Below are 19,323 nucleotides of genomic sequence, written 5' to 3'. Positions count from 1 at the left end.
GCCCATGGAGGACTCTCGAAGGTCCAAGACACATGTCCAAGAGCACCTTCCAGAACTGGGGTCTTAGACGCCTGACTGCTTGACTGTGTTTTATCTAGCTGTTAAAATTAGCTATATCCTTACAGCTATATCCTCATGGTGATATCCTCTGCCTAGCTACCTCAAATCCAAGCTCATTACTTTTTTACCTTTTTGCACCTCCCTCTCCACAGAGTTAGCACTGAGTCAATAGCTGTGAAACACGTCACTCAATGATCAAAATAGTCCATTGCTCCGGTGGAATGGCTCATCTCAACCCAAATTGCAACCTGACTTTAAAGAAATTTAAAAAAAAGGGGGGGGGGCGCCTGGGTGGCTCAGTCGGTTGGGCGTCCGACTTTGGCTCAGGTCACGATCTCACGTTCCATGAGTTCGAGCCCCACGTCGGGCTCTGTGCTGACAGCTCAGAGCCTGGAGCCTGCTTCAGATTCTGTGTCTCGCTCTTTCTCTCTCCTCCCCCGCTCATGCTCTGTCTCTCTCTTTTCAAAAATAAATAAACGTTAAAAAAATTTTTTTAAAAACACGTTTTTAAGACCTAATGTATGAAAAGCACCTGTAAGAGAGGCAAATCCTCTCCTACACTATTTAAAATTCATCCAGACTTCTCGAATCACCAGTATGACCAATTATTTACAACTCACACCCAAAAGTGGAAGTAGCAGTTCATCTACATTCCCTACAGGGGCCTCCTTTGCAGGAGCCCCATTTCTACTTTTACCCTATAATGGAAGAAAGAAAGGAGGGCAATGCTGTCGGTGTTGGTCCCTGGGAACACCCAGGACACCCCACAAGTCCACAGTGTCCTTCTGGGGCAACAGCTTCCCTTCTGACTTCTCTGTCTCCAGTCTATCCTGAGGAGCTTAACTTTCAAGGTCAGCTAAACAATGCACATTGAGTTAAATTTTCCCATATGAACAAAATCCCAACATTCCCCAAAAAGAGTCCATAAAGATTTACCTTCAGGATTACTATTTTAAAGTGAGATTATACTTTCCTGTTCTTCTGTCAGTTGCAAATCCCCAAACCTACTAGAATTCACTTAAAACTAATCTACAGTGTTTTCATTGGAAGAAAGCAATCAGAAAAGCTCGGACCCACTGAGCAGCTGGGAATTTCTTTGCTGAAGGTTTGGTTTAGTCTTTATTTTTCTAGCTGCTGGCCCTGCTAACATGATTCAGTGAAGGTCGTATTTAATCTCGCAGAGAAAAGCTACCTAAGCAGTTCTTTGGTAGGCTTCAGTAAAAATAAATTGCCTTGGCTCTGTGGAGAAGTCTGTTGCTTCAAACCAACAATGATAGTCAAAGGGAACAAATGAAGGCAACTGTAAAATACTGTACTTGATTTTAAAGGAATTTCACCGCATATACATTATGGCTAAGTGTCTGTTAATAATAAAGTTATCGTCAATGACTAACCCACCAAGAAAGTAGCAGCTCCCAAATACGCATCTCCAGTTTATCAGTGAGCGTAGCTTATTTACATGTACAGAAAGCTGTTAGTATACTCATCAGAACTTCAATGTCAAAGAAAGGGACAGGGCGCCTGGGTGGCTCAGTCGGCTAAGCGTCCGACTCTTGATTTCAACTCAGGTCGTGATCTCATCATTCATGGGATTGGGCCCCGTGTCCGGCTCCACGCTTAAAGCAGGAAGCCTGCTTGGGATTCTCTCTCCCTCTCTCTGCCCCTCCCCTGCTAGTGCACGTGCACGCACGCCCTCTTTTCAAATAAATAAATTAACATTTTTTAAAAAGAAGAAAGGGACTGGTAAGATTTTTGTCAAGTCCTGGGTACAAAGGAAGAAAAAAAACCACAGTTTTTCACCTTCAAAATGTTGAACACCTAATACAAAGTGACAAATCCTAATGCAAAGTGACAAATCTCAACGTTTATGTGCTCAATACATATGCCATTTGGTTTTGAACACAAAGTAGACAGATCTATGTCGCCCATTCCAAACTGGAATTCAGCCTTGTGAGCTAACCTTTGCTTCAGGGCTGAAAATCAAACCAACAAATATTTATCTAGTTCTTACTGCGTATCAAGTACTGGTGGGGAATGCAAAGAAATATAACACGATCCCTAGCTCACAAATAATTTGCCATGTAGGTGTTATAAGTGGAAAAACCCAAGGAATCAACTATTCTCTTAACAGTTCCAGAGGCTAGAAAAGATTCAAGGTGTTTGTGACTGATCGCCATGGAATGGTACATATGGCAGGTGACCTCTAAAGAAACTTGGAGCGGTTTACTACCTTAGGCTGAAGAGATCGGGGTGGTGGGGGGGGGGGAGGCAGGGAGGTGCAAGCAGTTATCACCAAATGACCAAATCACCAAAAGGACCACTCGAATCTGCTCTCCCTCAGTCTTCTTAGGTTTAGTCCTTGGATTACAACTTTTCCCCATACTTCCCCCTTCACACCTTGCTTCATTTCCTAATCCTGCACCACCTAACGTGACAGCCACACGTGGCTACTGCACTCTTGAAACGTGACCAGGCTAAATTCGGATGTGCCACACAGGTTTGTGAAAGACACGCTGAATCTTGAAGATTCAGTATGCAAAAAAAACAAAAACAAAAACAACAAACCAAATGACCTCATTAATAATTTCATATGAACCCCATGTTGAAATGGTAATATTTTGGACATCCTAACCTAAATAAAATATTACGGAAGTTAATTTCACCGCTTTCTTTTTACTTTCCTGACATGGCTACTAGAAAATGAAAAATTACACACGTGGCTCATGTGTTATTTGTATTGGACAGTGTTGTCCTAATCAATACTTTTCTCTTTTTCAAGCTATGCTTTGGTATTCTGCCTCTGAAGTGGTAATGGTGGCACCCGTTAACAATTCAAAATTTATAACAATCCAAAAATATCTCCAGTAGCTACAAAGGGATCGGAACTAAGTTTTTTCTCAGACACAAATTAGGGATTTGGAGGATTCTGCCATTGTGAAAAGTCTTCAGTCACACTCTGAGTCATAGCAAAAGTCGTTCTCCAATAAAGGGTGTTGTGTGAGGAAATAAAACTTCCCTGGATTCTTCAGTGCTTCTGTGAGACACTTTAGCCACCCAGGACACAGGAATGTATGCAATATAAAGATAGAGAATGTATGGGATATAAAGATAGGGGATGTTTTTGGATTTTTTTTTTCAGGTTAGTTAACATACCGTGTGGTCTTTGCTTCAGGAGTAGAACCCAGGGATTCACCTCTTACATACGACACCCAGAGCTCATCCCCAAAAGTGCCCTCCAAGATAGGGAATGTTTGCATCCACTTCCCCTAGAAACACTTTATTTTTCACACGCCATGAAAATTGGATCTGTAGCCATTCGTCTAAATGAATTGCTCTGATCCAATAGGACAATTTAACCCTTATCTGCTCAAGAGGGCCAAAGGGATACAGCCTAGACTAGGTCCCTGGGTTAAGTTCCCAGGGTGCCAGGACATTTCAAAAGGAATGAAACCCAGATCTTAGAACACCTCTAGAAAAAAAAAACCTTACATTCCAAAAGGTTAGGATTAGAACCCTGAATCCTTTCCATTCCCTCTCAAAGGAGCAAAGGTGGTTGTTGTTGGGTCCCCGCCCCCCATCTGTTTTTCCCTTGGCTGAGGAGACGGATGGTTGCTCTGATGTCATCTACAGAGTGTAGCCCACACCCACGTTCCACCTGTTTTCCCAGCATCACCGGAGGCTCTGGGTATGGGTGATTATCACTGCAACATCATTCTGGCTGTTGTCCTGGCCATAGAGATGGATAAAGAATTCTTCGACCCCAGTGTCTTGTTTCTGCAGCATTCACATACAGAAAAGACATATCTGCGAAGTGGGGTAACATCTCTGACCCTCCCCGGTTTTTGACAAAACAGCAGGCCCCACCCTCACCGAGGAGCTGTCAATCTCAGTGACTTCAAGTAACAAGAGCTGAATCCAGACAAGGGCATCTCTCAGCCCTGGCTGGGAGAGCCCAGATTCTAGAGCCTGGCTCCAAACGTCAAGGCAGAAAGAGCTCAAGAATGGCCAAGTCCACATACAACATCCCCCTCGGTCGTGTCCTGATCTTACATTTATCAGAGATGACGTCAGAGGGGACACTACAGAGTCATCTCGAGAATATTTTTCTGGTTATAGAAGCCAATGGTGCTGTTACCTTAATTTGCAAAACACAAGTGTTTCAAGTGGGGAAAAAAGCCAAACACCCTCAATCCCACCATCAAAATATTTTCTTCTAGTTTTTTTCTTTAATGATGTATATACAAATACACACACACATTTTTTTAATGGAATTAGAGTCACCATTCAGTATCTCTTTTTCTCCACTCAACATTCCTCACAAGCATTTTTCCATCATTAAATGCAAAAAACATGAATTTTCCAAGCTATCTGTACTCACTGTCTGGATGTGCCATAATTCACTTACATGTATTCCCATTGTTGGGTATTTAGGTTGTTTCCAAATTCTCACTATGACAAAAGCTAATTCAATAAACATGCTTGTACATAAATCTTTGTCCCATTTCTGGTTTCTCCACGTGACTAGGTTCCTAGAAGTGGCATTACTGGAACAGAGAGTTTAACATCTTTAAAGCTTCAAGCATGTAACACCAGATAGAATTCCAGAAACTTCCTTGCCGTGTCCAATCCCAACTGCAATACAGAGTGCTTAGTTTCCAAATCAGTGACCTGCCGGACCCAGCTTCGGCACGCATAGCTCAGGCTTAACATGGGTCAGTTATTCCTTTGGGAAACACCGAAGTAGCCCGTTCTGATTTCCTGATCCCCGATGACCTCCTACAACCCGACAAGAATAAAACAGCAGCAAGGAAGACCAGCATGGGGCTAAGAGAGCTATTACAACATGTCTAAAAATTTTTATCACCATGTATCTTCCTCTCGGGGGTCCATGGTTGTCTCCAAAGGCAATTTTCGATGGAGTCTGAGGTCTCGAGTGGGGGTATCAATGCCTCCAAGTGCTCTGGCTCCAGCACTACGACCTCCAAGGTGGCTTCAACCACGCCCAAGTGGTAACTGTCCACAACCTCTTGTGCGCTTGCCTGAAGTCGCCTGATGCCCTAGCGGTTCTCCCATCAGACTTAACCTTCCCCAGGATAAAAAGCCTTCATTCCAAAGTCGGATGTGGACGGTCCTCCAGTACTTCAACTTACCCTTGAGTCAGTATCCATGAACTACCAACTTGCTCCCTGCCACCCCAAAACCCCTTCAGTGATATGTGCAGACAGACAGAAAATCCACCTGCCTGATTCCTTCTTCTCTCCCTCTCTCTCTCTCTCTCCCACACGAGAATTCAGGAGGCACGATTCCACCCTACACCTATTCTCTTTTTCATCCCCTCACTGCCCCCCCCAAAACCATCACCTTCCAATTCCCTCCCACTCCCATCCCATCCATCCGTGCACCCGCTGCACCCTACCCAGGTGTTGGGACACTGTTCTCCCCAGTGTTAATTTTCCTCACCCTGTTCAGTAATTCTAGGGTAAGGAGGAAAAAAAAAAAAAAGCTCTCTTCAAAAATAACACGTTAGATATTGCTGGGAAAAAAAAAAAAGCCATCTGTATGCAGTCCCTTCTCACTCAAAAATGTCAATCTCATGAAATGGGAAAGTCAGCAGGATTCTAAGAGTATGGGGCCAGGACAGTGTATTCTATCTATAAAACATTTCTTTAGATCGTGCACAAACCTGACATTTATTAGCTCAAATGAAATTGGAAGCTCATCTTTCCTTCCATCACACTGAGTGTGCAAGCGTAGCAACAGATTGCTAAGTACGCCTGAAAAGAAATTATTTATGAAGATTATACAGCAAGTAGTTAACTCTCAAAAAATATTGCTTTAATGAAAACTGGCCAGAACTTCATCACACAAAATCCCAGACGAAGATATCTCGTTGAACTACATCAGCCTTGCCCTTGAGATAAACATGCTCAGAATCCCTCCTCAGAAAGAATTGCACAAGCCGTGTTTCTCATAAAAATGGGGACAATGAGGCCTGCATAGGGCAGGAGGCAGCGGGGACATTTTTGCTGGACTCAAGTTTTGTTTATCAACGCCGAACACCAGCAGAGGTTCTGTGCTAGTTTCAGAACTCAGAAAACCTAAGGGGCCAGGAGTTTGTCTTAAAAAAGGCTGTCTGGGGTCTAAAACGTCAAGGTTCTCTACTTCGGGCCGAAATGAGATCAACCAGTCAGGAGTTCTGACCAGAAGTCTTCTACAGTTCTGAATAATAAAAACAGAAATCCAAGTCTTCCTAAGGAAACACGATTTATTTCATAGACAGAGGGAGAAAATCATTTAAAAAGGATGCTCGAAGGTGCTGCCCAAGGGGCCTCGCGGAGTCCTCTCCAGTGAAAACTGTATTATCTTATTCATTATATTATAGAAATTATAATAGAAATTATATAGAAATTATAGAGCATATAGAGCTTGGTGCCTGAGGGCTGGATTTCCTGCTTGGGTTTTTCCCTAGGTATTTTATATAAAATATCAGCTTCAGGTTTAAATCTGGAACCTATGGATAATTTATCAATCTTTAAAAAAAAAAAAATCAAGATTTATCCAAACTTCCTCACCTTCATTCCTACCAGCCACCCCCTTGAGGGCCAACCCTCAACCCTACCTTGGACAGACATTGTGCACCAAATATTGATCTCACTCAGGAGAAAAGTAGGGCACATAGGGGGCAAACGGGCAGAAAGCCCTGACCTCCGACCCTATGTGAGAAGAATATGGTATCCCATACAGATGAAAAGAACTGATTTTATTATAGTAAAATTTTATTATATATTTTTATTATATATTTTATTTTATAATATATGACTTTATTATATATTATTATATAAAATATATAGTATAATAATATATGTAATAGTAACTAACACTTCTTAGCAGTTATATTATTTTTATGTATTACTTTATATACCTTAAAAATTTTTTAATATTTATTTTTGGGGGGGGCAGAAGAGGGAGAAACAGAGAGAGAGGGAGACACATAATATGAAGCAGGCTCCAGGCTCTGAGCTGTCAGCACAGAGCCCAGTGCAGGGCTCGAGTCCACAAACCGTGACATCATGACCCTGGATGCTTAACCAGTTGAGCCACCCAGGTGCCCCTACTTTATATACTTTTACATATATATACTGTCTATTTTATTTATTTTCCCATACATAGTGTTGGGTACGCAGTAAGCATTCAATAAATGAAAGTTAACCAGCTCCCATTAAAGGTGTTACAGCAAAATGCTAAAATTAGCTAGGGGCATACCTGTAATAAAAATAATGAATTTTTAAAGAGTGTGAAGCAATGGTGAAGAAAATTCAGACCAAAGCATACTGAGCCTGAGAAGATTTATAACATATGTGGGGGCGGGGGGGGGGGCGCGAGGCGGGGAGAAAGGTTGGGGGGAGAGAGAAAGACATCAGTCCAATCACTGTTATTTCCATATCATTTGGTCTCCATGGATACCATCTAACTTCTCTTCTGACAGGAAAAAATTCACTGACATTATATTTCACTGTTAAATTCTTTGGTGCTTTACATAAAATAGCTATTCTGTGTTTAATTCCTTGCCATTACCCATATTATACTCTCAGGAGAAGTAAATCCCTTTTTGCTGAAAATTCTGTAGGAGAATGCCAGTATTTAATCCACAGTCTTGATTTCCTGGCTTTTTCACATTAATAATAATGATGGAATTCTGAAAGTTAATGCCTCACACATTTGTAGACTGCTGTAACTTATACAACCTTCTTTCATACACAGTATCTCATCTGTTCCCCAAAGCAACCCTATCAGATATGCAGTTAAGTATTATTATCACCTTCCATAGAACTAACCCCAAAAGGCAATCACTGTTATTTATCTTTTCGTTGTGTTATTACCAGCTCACCAACTACAAGCAATTTCTCAAGAAGGTAAAGGAAGTTGTCTTCCTGTTCCCAGTTGAACTCAGGGAGCCTAGCACAGTGTCTGACACATAGTGAATGTCTCACGAATATTTATTAAATGAATAAATAATGTCCTTTATCTGCTCTGAGTCCTTTTTGGGATAAAGCACAAAACAGAACCATGTCCCAGATACCCCATTTAGAGTTCTGTTCTCTGTCAAAAGGAAATTGTGTGAAAATGCTCTCGAAACCACAGAGCTTATATTCGATAATCCTAAGAATAAAAGTACAATGCCCTTGCAAAAGTACCATGAAACAACGATGGATGCACATCTCAAGTTAAACATCCAAAGTCTCAAATTTTCCACGACTAGTTGTAAGTTTAACACCCTCAACTAGCTTTATCATATTGAATATTTGCCTAATACAGCACTTCAGAAAGCACAGTAAGAGAAGAGTGGGGCCATAGTTCACAGAGCTGCGCCTAGCACAACCATTTCTTTGCCACAATTTGCTTCCAATTTAACTACAAACTCTTACTTTCGATTACGGTGACATTTTTACAGGTAAGTAAGTCTGAACTGGGCAAAATTATCTTGAACTTTTGAAGATCAAAAGAAAAAAAGACAACTCACGTTGGATGAAATATATAAATGTTTAATATTAAGAAGGAATTACAAGCCATCACAGAACAGGGCTCCTGAATCTAAGAGGCCAGAATCTAACTTCTTACACAACAGGCTGTTATAAATTATAATCATTCACTAATAACAGCGACATTCCGGACTTTGCCACATCAATCGATAGATGTTCCAAGATTACCCCTTAGCAATGCCAGTTTAATTTCTAAACATTCCATCTCCGAGGTTTCCTTAGAAAAGACAAGTTTTTCCAAGACTTTTCAGGTTTCTATGTCCATCCCTCTCCCGTCCAAAAAAGGAAGGATGGGCGTTGAGAAAAGGAGAGAATCCTGAATCTGCGTGCAAGCTGCCGTGAAACAGGGATCACCCTCAAGGTCCTGGCAAGGAAGCGCGCGTCTGTCTAACATCAAGACGATCCACCTTTCGAACTCAAGTCTGTCACCAGACCCTTTCCTGCACCTGCCCTGAAAGCACCAAAAAGTGCAGGCTCCTAAGTTCCAATGTTACTTGCAATCGGGCTGAAAACTAATAAATGACTGCAGGCTTGACAGCAACCTTGGTGATTCCTGAAAATCCACAACAGGAAATGTAACTATCCTCCACCCTCCCTAGCCATTCATCAAAAGCAGACCGAGTCACAGCAACAGGGAGGCCAGTGGCGGAAGGCAAATGCCAGCACTTTTCCTCATTTAGAAACACTGCCTTCTTCCCAACCGGTAACCAAGGACGAGGAGCACAACCCACCGCCCGCACCGGAGGGAGGGGCTGAGGAGGGACGGAGCGGGTAACATGTCCCCAAGTTCCAAACACTCTACTCTGGGACTGAAAATGAGTGCTAGCCACGCCGCTAAAATGTGGCAACCTCGCCTGCCAGTCCCAGGGGGCACATCTGCAGCCGGTGACCGAGGCTTCTGCCTACAACCACGGACCCGGGCGCCTCACCTGGTGCCCGGAACACTGTCTTTGCGCCCGGCTCGGGCTGCCAGCCTCCTCCCCTTCTCCCCCTCTAACCGGGCAAGGGGGTAGGGCGGCAAACGTACCAAGACGTGGGGCCAAAGACAGATGCCGGCGCGTCCTGGCGAGGGGCTGAGTTACCTCCAGAGGCCCTTCGAACTTGCGGAGGCTTCCCGAGCCCCTCTCGCGGGCCGGCCCCCAGGCCGGGGCACTGAGCGCGGCCGCAGGCGGGCGGGCGCCACGATTGGCCGAGGCGGGCAGCGCTCGGTGGGCGAGCCCGGCCCGCGAGGCGGAAAGGAAGTGGCGGCCACGGCCGTGCACCAACCACGTTCGGCCGGCGGGCGAATGCCACTCGGCGCCCAGAGCGGGGTCGGAGGGCGCGGGGCGGGCACTCGCGTCCCCACCCCGCCGCGGCCCGCGCGCCCCAGGACCCCCAGGGGACGCCCGCCCCCACGCCTGCCAGCAGGGCGCCGCTCGGTCCCCGGAGGCTCCCCGCCCCCACCTCGCCCGCTCCGTAGCCGAGGCGGGTCAGGCCCAGCGCGCCAGGCCGGCCCGGGGGCGCCTGCGGGGACCCGGAGGCGCCCGGCGCTAGGCCGCGGCCGGGGCGGATGACCCCTTCCGCGCGGCGCCCTACCGGGACGCGCCGCCGGAACCCCCCGCGCGCCTGGACAAGTGCAGTGACAAAGCCCCAGGGCCAGGCCGGACGCTGGCCGGCGGGAAGGAGGACGCGGCGTCCCTCCGGAGCGGCGGTGGCGGCAGCGGCCCAGCTCCCGGGAAGCCGGGCGTGCCGGCCAGGCCCGGCGCCCACGCCCGCTCGGAGCCCGCCCGCCGCCCCCCCGGCCGCTGGCACCCGACGCCCGCGACCGTTCCCCGAGTCCCGCGGGCCGGCGAGCCCTGGGACCGCCGCGGGGCGCCCCACCAAGTTTCCTTTGGCCGCGGCGCCAGGCGCCTCTCCCGGCCGGGGCGCGGGGCGCAGGCAGCCGGGTGGACGGCGGGCTCCGGCTTATTCACGCTGGAGCTGCCCGGAGAGAGGCGCCGCCGCCGGACACCGTGAAGGACCCGCTCCCCTCCTTCGGATCTGGTGGCCACGGCGTCTGTAAACACACACACACGCACACACATGCACACGGTAATTTTGTTTTAAAAGGAGGCCCCACTCCGGCGGACCTGCACCCACACACACAACACCTGGGGCGCAGAATCACACAGAGCAGGTCTGTGTCCATGGAGCCAACCTCTCCGCATCTGCAAATCCAAAAGTGAAATTAAACCTCCACCAACCTCCTCCTCCTCCTCCTCCCTCTCTACCTCCTCCTCCTCCTTGCAGCCTCAGCAGCCCCAGTAGCAGCAGCAACAGCAGCAGAACCTGCTTCCCCTAAAATCAGATGATCCGTAAGAGCTCCGACTGTTCCTCCAAAAATCGGCATTAATATTTATGAACCCCAGCATTCTCCGTCTGCAAAACACTGTCAAACCATCAGGACACGCGCACACACACATCCCCTCCAGTCCTCACAAACATGCCCTCGAGAAAAACACACACGCACAGTCACAACTATTATTTGAAAAAATGTTACCTCTCAGTGTGCTTTTTCACACTACCAATACAATTCCGCAAGGTTTAAGTGTTGCTACGGTGTGTGAAATGGAAATGAAAGCCCGTCAGTTGAATAATCGCAGGAGCAAAACTAAAAGTTACTCCCCGGCTTGCCTGAGAACAGTCCAGATCGAAAGCAAAACAAGGAGAGGAAACTGCGAAGAGCTGAGGCTGGAAATCCCCCCACCCCCCGCCCTCCTCCCTGCCTGGCTCCCTCCCTCCCTCCCTCGCCTCCCCCCTCCGCCCTCCTCCCTCCGCCCTTCCTCCCCAGTGTTTGTTTCAAGCTTGTGCAACCCGGAGGTGGAGGCGGAGGGAGGGCGCGAGCGGCCGGGCCGGGAGGTGCGGAAGTTCGCCGCGGCTGTTCATTGGCAGGCCGAGCCGCTTTCATCATTTCTCGGAAAAGTCAATTTCATTTTCACTTCCCCACGGCGCGGCGGCGGGAGCAACAAGCGGCTGCTCGTGAGTCTGCCGTTGGCACACCGGGACGCTCACACTCGCCGCGCTCACACTCGAGGCGGGGTGGGGGGACGTGGGGGTCCCGGGGCGACCGGGAGCCCGCTTCGTTTCAGGGCCGAAGCTCGCGGCTGTAGGAGAGGAGAGCAGGTACCCGACGCTCCCTCCATCCTCAGGGTTACCTGAAGGTTGGGAAGGAAGGAGGAGGAGGGCGGCAGGGGGAGCCAAGGGGCTCTTGCCAGCCTGTTGGTGGGGCAGGTGTCAGTGGTGTTTAGCACCGCTGTGTTCAGAGCGGATGAAAATTCACTCTGCAACGCTGCCCGCCTCAAAGGAATAAAAGGAACTGACGAGACAGCAATACTTAGATATTAATTCAAGAACTGGGCCGAGCGAGGACTTGGCGACCTTAACCTTATTTGAACCCTCATCAGTGGTTGAGGGTGGAACCATTTGAAGGATGCTGCCATCTCGGGCACCACCTGGCGCTCTGTTTGGGGGCGATAAGGAAGGCCTTCCCCTAGTCCGTCAACAGCAGCACACTCCAGACTGAGTTCTCGCCAGTGCAACAGAAGTTACCTAATGCAGGATGAGATGCGCGAGGGTGTGAATTAATTGTATTTCAAGATGTCTTCATCGTGGCTGGTCCAGGAGAGAAGCTTTGTACTGTGGCACTTCCAGCCAGATTCAAATCCGGCCTCTTTTAACTTATTAGCTGGGCATGCTCCCTCTTGTTGCATAACCTAAGGCCTTAGTTTTCAATGCTGTGAAATGGGGATAAATGATAAAATGCAAGAATACAGGTACAGCACCTGTCACCTTCAGGGTGTGTTAGTTCAGACTAATACAGTTCATTTGGGACCTACCACTTTTGGGGACTTTGCTTTCAAGTTTATTTATTTTGAGGAGGGGGGGAGGGAGGGAGAAAGAATGAGTGGGGGGAGGGTCAGAGAGAGGAGGCGCAGAGGATTCCAAGAGAGCAGGCTTGGTGCTGACAGCAGAACAATCCATGAGATTGTGACCTGAGCCAAAGTCAGAGGCTTAACCTGCTGAGCCACCCAGGCGCCGGGAGGGGTGGGGGTGGGGGTGGGGGGGTCCTTTGCTTTAAAAGCATCAATTCTCATCTAATTATACCTGTTTCTTCCCCCAGGTGCAGTTTAATCAGCTTCTCCCAAACTGATCTGCCTAACAAAGAAAGACCCTTCCTGGGAGGCCATAGTTATGTACAGGCAAACACTTTTCTAAAAACATAACTCCAGGGGCACCTGGGTGGCGCAGTCGGTTAAGCGTCCGACTTCAGCCAGGTCACGATCTCGCGGTCCGTGAGTTCGAGCCCCGCGTCAGGCTCTGGGCTGATGGCTCGGAGCCTGGAGCCTGTTTCCGATTCTGTGTCTCCCTCTCTCTCTGCCCCTCCCCCGTTCGTGCTCTGTCTCTCTCTGTCCCAAAAATAAATGTTGAAAAAAAAAAAAAAAACATAACTCCAACATCCCTCTTTGCCACAGAAGTATTGAGTTCTAGGGACTGGAAAAAGAAAGCATCTGAAGACGCCTGTGTGGTTAGGAGACAGCCAGCCGAGTGTTTAGGATTCTGTCTTCTACGTGATCTCAGCAATAGATACACACATTCCTTCTCATCCTCTCGCCTCTAATACCATCTGCCATAGCTACTTGCTTTCCTATTTCACATAACAGTGACCACGACAGGCAGTTGGAGTCGTCCTATACAGAGTCTGTAGGGCGGTTGTCACTCTTTTCCCACCTACAGACCCAAGTTAAAAACCCCAGCATCCATTCAATCGGTAGCATCCTGCTGGCTTGTTACTATTCCCAAATCCGGACCCGGCCCTCCCCATCTGCCCTGTATTGCCTTCATTCAGTGATGAACCCGCCTCCAGCCGTGCTCCCAGGTTGTGCTCCTCCGGGCTAGCAGCCACACTACTGTCCAATTAAGTAGAAAATCAACTCCAAATAAAGCGCGTTCCAACCCTAACTCCACCCCTCAAAAACCTCTCCCAGCCTTCGGAATAAAATCCGTATTATTTAACAAAACATATAAAATCAGTATAATCTGGCACCAAAGTCCTTTCCCAGCCCCATCTCCTGCTCCAGGGCCCCACAAGCCCTTGGCAAACCAGCTGCCACTCCTGGTTGTGAAACAACAGAGCCATCCTCTTGTTTGTTGTTTTATGCTGAGCATGGTGCCCTGCACGCAGGTGCTCAAATAAATGCTTGTGAATGAATAATCCCTTGCTCTTTTGTTTCTCATGAAATATTTTAGACTCCATCAGAGTCTTTTATTAACATGCGGTGACCGATACTCGTTGTACAGAATGCCGAAGAGTTGAAAGAAAAACATAAGCCACCTGGAATCTCAGCGGTCGGGAACTGAGGTGCTGATGTTTTTATGTATTTCCTTCTCGTAATTTTTCTAAAGGGCTGTTTCCAGCCTTCACCGACTCCGTCTCTCTGTGCCATGTAGCAGTGCCCATCCGGGTGCCTGGGTGACTTCCCTCTGTCCTGTTCTATTTCCTGGCTGGCTCCTCTTCTGCGGCCAGCCCCCTAAAGTACGGTGTTTCCAGACATTCCATCCTAAACCCTTCTATTTTCTCATTCCGCGTGCTTTCTCTTTGAGTGTTCTCACTCATGCCCACAGCTTCAGATATCTCTATTTGGTAATAGCTCCAAAGTGTATAGCTTCTGACGTCTGGGTGATTTACCTCCTAGATGTTCCTCGGGTTCAACAAATCATGCATGTCTAAAACTAAACTCATCACATCTTTCCCGACAACCTTGTTTATGTGTCACCCCACTGACCCTCCAGGAAACTGACAGAGATCACTGACTCCTGCCTTTCCTGAGCCCCCCCTGGAGCTCCCTGAGGCATGGGTACTGTTTCCAATTTTTCAGGCCCTTAGACACATAAAGCATAGAATGAATTTCACTCAGTTCTTATGACCTTGATGACGTATCACTGCAGACAAAAGTTTAAATACGCCCCCAAAGTCCACATGGTATTGATATACACAGTCAGGAAATATTTCTCAGCTCTTTGATGAGATACATACAGTCACAAACCTCTGTGGAAAAGGGATCGATATAGCGAAATGCAACCTTTCTGAAAGTCTCTGAAAAAAGTAACCTTTGCCATACTGAAGAACTCTGACCAAACACCTAGGTCTAATGCCAAAACCACTGTTCAAGCAATCTTCTATAATGAAACCAGAGTGATCTCCTGAGTGAGGCATGTTAATATTGCACCGGTGGAATAGAACCTCCTAAAAGAAGATCCACCTGCACGCATTAGGAGTAATTTCTCTTCAAGGAAGTTAAGTAAGAGCAGTGATCAGCTGGACACATAGTGATTGATCTCTCCTTTCAAATGGGTTTTTAATTTATTTTTCTACCAAGAATAGTTTCATAAAATAATCATTCAAGTAACAGACTTTATTAAGTGCCCACAAACTTTTCACAGCACTGGGACTACAGCACTGAACCCAAACCATTGGAAACCTCTGCCTCCCAGGAAGGTGTCTTAGAGTCTAGTAAATTGGCATGTTAGTTTCCACTATATCATCCCAGTATCCCAGCATCACCTCCACCTATCATCACAGCTTTTAGAACTGTATATTAGAGTTAAGAACATGGAATATGATGGCTTACTCACTAAAGTGTTGAGTATGGTTAGGATCAAATCAGTAGCCCATGATCCATCTGTCAATTGATGTCCCAATTTTCTCCACCATATCACTGATCCCACTCTGTCCTGGCCACAGAGGCTCTCCTCCACGGTGTTATTCAGGGGATTATAAAATCCTAGGAAATGAGTGTTCCACACTTGCAAGAGCAGTTGGCTCATACAGACCCATAGACTACAGTTCTGCGCTCCAGAAAGTATTATTGTGAAGTCTACACTGAATAAATATACAGTCAAGTTAGATTTTAGTTGAGACAGAACGGTAAGGACATTGAAAAAGCCTTCTATCAAAGCTCAAGGATCAGAGCATCAAATCGGAGAAATTCTTGACTATTACCTCACGTAATTGTTCCTCCCATGTTACTGGAAACTCCGAAATGAGGTTCATTTTATTGCAATTATTCTCTGAAAATCATGAATTTAAATTGGGTCATATATTGCCCATTCCTTCGTAATAAATATTAATTTTGTCCTGCTCTGATGAAGTCAGGGAAAAAATATTCCTTAAAATTGCCAGGGTGTGTGTGTGTATCTGTGTGTATATTGGGGGGGGGGGGAGATTTTCTTGTCTAGAAGGAAAGCTTACAATTTTGAAAACTTCATAAATTGTTTTTTGCTAAAACGTCTCTGTTCCATCCCAAATAGCTTTGAAATATCCATTACTATATCCAAATGATAAAGTAGTACTTTCCTTTTTTAAACTCGTAAGGAAAAGGGGTCCATAACTCTGCCTTGAAGTTCTTTAGAAAGAACTACTATAATAGTTTCAAGTACTAAAAATATTTTGAACAAATGCATTTCAAATTTTTAACATAAATTCAGCAAACCACAAGATTCACTGGGTCCGGATCATTTGGCGAATTTTCTGTTAGTTTCCTCTCTTTCTCTGCAAGTTTCTCACAGCCTGTGAAGCTCGATGCCAGTGTGTTCTCTTTCTCCCCAAACTTCCTAGCGTTGCAAATGACGCACTTTCACTGTTTGAAAATGTTTGGAAGTTTGCCAGTCAGAAAGACAGAAGAGTGTCATAAAACAAAGGATTGAGAGTATTTCTAAGTCTCTGACTTCCTTGGGGAAAACAAAAAAAAAAGTCATCTCCACTAAATCCAAAAGTACATGACAATTCACACCGGCTCCTGGTGCTGCCTCCTTAGCCTCTGATGTGAGTCGGTGACATTTCCCGCCCATGTGTGCCCAGCCCTGCCATGCCCCCGGTACTGAGAGCTGCCGTGAAGGAAGTAGGAACAAGACAAGCCCTGGCTCTCCCGGACCTTACATTCCAGTGGGGGTGACGTCAACAGACAAACCAACCAATAACATAGTTACAGATTTGTATTGGTGTTCTGAAGGAAATAAGCAAGAGCTCCCCCTGAAAACACTGGCAGAATCTAGGTGGTCAGGGAAGGTTCCCCTGAGAAAATGGCTTGAAGGTATTCGTTTCCTGGGGTTGCCATTACAAAGGACCATACACTGGGCAACTTAAATAACAGCACTGTATTGTCTCACAGTTAGGAAGCTGGTAGTTCAAGATCCAGGTGTCACAGGGTCGGTTCCTTGTGAGGCCGACGGAGGGATTTGCTCCATGCCTCCTGCCTTCCGGTGCTTTGCCAGGACTCTTGGGCCTTCTTTGGCTTGCAAATGATCTCTGATCTCTGCCTTCATCTTCGCCAGGTGTTCTCTGGGGAATGCACCTGAGTCCAAACTTCTTTTTATCAGGACACCAGTCGTTGGATTCGGGGCCCACCCTACTCCAGGATGATCTCATCTTCAATTACATCGGCAAGGACCTGTTTCCACATAAGGTCGCATTTTGAGTACTGAAGGTTATGACTTCCACAAATGAATGGAGTGGCGGACACAATTCAACACGTAACAGGTACCAATTATGCGCTGAAGCCGTTGGGCAGAGGAAAGAGTGGGGGACTAAGGCCCTAAGAAGCAAAAGGGTCTGGCATATTCTGGGAATGGAAGAAATGTGTGACTTCAGAGTTATAAATGAGGGAAAGAAGGCCCTGGGCAGAGGCAAGGTGAGCAGACACCAGATGGAGAAGTTTGGACTTTATTCTGCCATCAATGGGAAGATTTCCACAGGTTCTGTGTGGTTTTAAAAGGTCATGTTATAAATTTCCCGATTGTCGCCTCAACAGTGAAATGCAAGGATTTCTTAATTTGTTGGTTTCTAAGGAGAATTTACAACTGTTTTCTCATTGCCCTCTCCCTTATATGTTGAATTTGCTAAGGAGATACAACACATTTATGATCTCCGAAACAGTTTTGTCTTTTTATATTCATTTTTAATTCCTCAGTTAAAATATTTATTTCCTGTTATGGGGCGCCTGGGTGGCTCAGTTGGTTAAGAGTCCGACTCTTGATTTCAGCTCAGGTCTTGATCTCATGTTCATAGGATTGAGCCCCACATCGGGCTCCATGCTGTCAGCACTGAATCTGCTTGGGATTCTCTCTCCTTTTCTGTCTGGCCCTGTCTCTCTGTCTCTCTGTCTCTCTGTCTCTCTCTCAAAATAAATAATATAAACATTTTTTAAAAAGCAAAAAAATATTTATTTCCTGTTAACTTTCTCTCTGATTTTCATCTGCAAAAATAAAATAAGTTTTTTCTTCATTCTCTTTACCCCTCAAGAAACTTCCCTTAAGGAAGAGGGAAAAAGAGAAGAAATATTCAACTGAGGTAATTTCCTCAGACTGTTTTGAGTGAACAGTGATCATTTTCAGAGGTTCGGTCACCACAAAATCAATATTCATTCCAAAGTTCAGTGGCTCCAAATGTATTCAAGTTTTTTGATTTCCAAAAATTTTCAGATCTTTTTCTTCTGTCAGAAACTCCATGTGTAATAAATCGTTTTCACAAAACTGAATTTTTGTTGGCAGAACAATCAGCATAAGTAAAACTCCATGGTTTGCCTTGAACGTTTTGTAAGTTGAAAGCAAATGTTGGTTTAAACAGCCCATCACGTATTTTCTCAACCTCAAGCTGTGGATCTTGGTTTCTGCACTACTCCCTCCTTGATGACCGAAAAAGGTCCACTTTTTTCTGTTTTACACACTGAGGTTCTGGGTAAGATTCCACTTAGGGAAAAGGTTCTGTTGCTTTAAAAAAAAAATTTTTTTTTTCATTTAAAAACTAAGCCACAAAAACTGTTCGTTTTATTTCATTTTCAGACAACTGGAGATAAGAGAGAAAACACAACCAACCATGAGTGGAAAGGCGTTCAGATTGAAGGAGAGAAAGAAATACGGATACCAAGCGACAGAGGCGGTTGTACGCATTGATAGAGTGGAACCAGCCACATGAGAGGTACCCACATATAAGGTCATCATCAACGTGCTCAATTGTCTCCCGTTTTTCTTTGTTTTTCTTTCCCATCTTTGATAAGAACTTCTCATCTTTGCAGTGATGCAGAACCAACAGAATCATGACCTCTTGTTTCCATGTATGCAGTTGAGGTCATGCTTTTATGACACCTTTGGGCAAAACTTTTTCCCTCACTGAGAAACTGGAGAAACATTACCGCAATCCTGTCATCTTTCACAAGACTTATCCGTGTGTTCCCACATACAAACTGTTCCTTTTGTTGGTATTTTTGCTTATGATGAACTTAAGATAAATAGGATAGTAGCAAATATTTGTGCCGCATTGAGGGTAAAAAGAAAATGGGTTTTTTTAATGTTTATTTTTGCGAGAGAGAGAGACAGACAGAGTGTGAGCAGGGGAAGGGCAGAGAGGGAGACACGGAATGCGCAGCGGGCTCCCGGCTCTGAGCTGTCAGCACAGAGCCCGACGGCGAGACCGTGACCTGAGCCGGAGTCAGAAGTTTACCCGACTGAGCCACCCAGCTCCCTGATGTTTTATATGCACAGTATAACCACCCCAAAGATATCTTTATTAAATAAGACCAAACAGAACCACATCGAAACATTAACAGTGGTTGTCTCTGAGTGATGGAACTATGGCTAATTTTTTTTCCTGTGGAAAAATGAACATTTTTAAGAATAGATTTTACTTTTATTAAAGTAATATTTTAAATAA

The 19,323-nt window shown here is 45.8% G+C and overlaps 1 protein-coding gene and 1 long non-coding RNA gene across 7 annotated transcripts in view; one reads left to right on the top strand and one right to left on the bottom strand.

Annotated features, from left to right (window-relative positions):
* The window catches only part of IRF2 (interferon regulatory factor 2), an 87,455-nt gene extending 76,156 nt beyond the window's left edge, over positions 1–11,299 (bottom strand). For 2 of the 4 annotated variants that reach the window (XM_047091070.1, XM_047091072.1), the window contains exon 1: positions 11,119–11,298. The gene's annotated coding sequence lies outside the window, so the exon portion shown is untranslated. Of the gene's footprint in view, positions 1–9,627; positions 9,729–11,118 lie in introns of those variants that run through there. The other 2 variants (XM_047091071.1, XM_047091073.1) reach the window with 2 other exon arrangements.
* A 313-nt stretch (positions 11,300–11,612) lies between these two features.
* Positions 11,613–19,014, top strand: LOC124520287 (uncharacterized). 3 transcript variants are annotated; one of them, XR_006964296.1, is made up of 3 exons: positions 11,613–11,741; positions 13,866–17,154; positions 18,456–19,014. It is a non-coding gene; the product is annotated as an uncharacterized LOC124520287 (long non-coding RNA). The 3 variants fall into 3 exon arrangements; XR_006964294.1 differs by lacking the exon at positions 11,613–11,741 and having other exon boundaries at positions 12,991–13,977; positions 16,995–17,154; XR_006964295.1 differs by lacking the exon at positions 11,613–11,741 and having other exon boundaries at positions 12,991–17,154; positions 18,456–18,591; positions 18,689–19,014.
* Positions 19,015–19,323: the final 309 nt, after the last annotated feature.

The sequence above is a fragment of the Lynx rufus genome, unplaced genomic scaffold (assembly GCF_022079265.1).
Source record: "Lynx rufus isolate CCGP_SWC_20201006 ecotype Redwood Valley unplaced genomic scaffold, mLynRuf1.p SCAF_3, whole genome shotgun sequence".
In the NCBI taxonomy this organism is placed as follows: Eukaryota; Metazoa; Chordata; class Mammalia; order Carnivora; family Felidae; genus Lynx; species Lynx rufus.
This window is presented reverse-complemented; position numbering and strand designations above follow the sequence as displayed.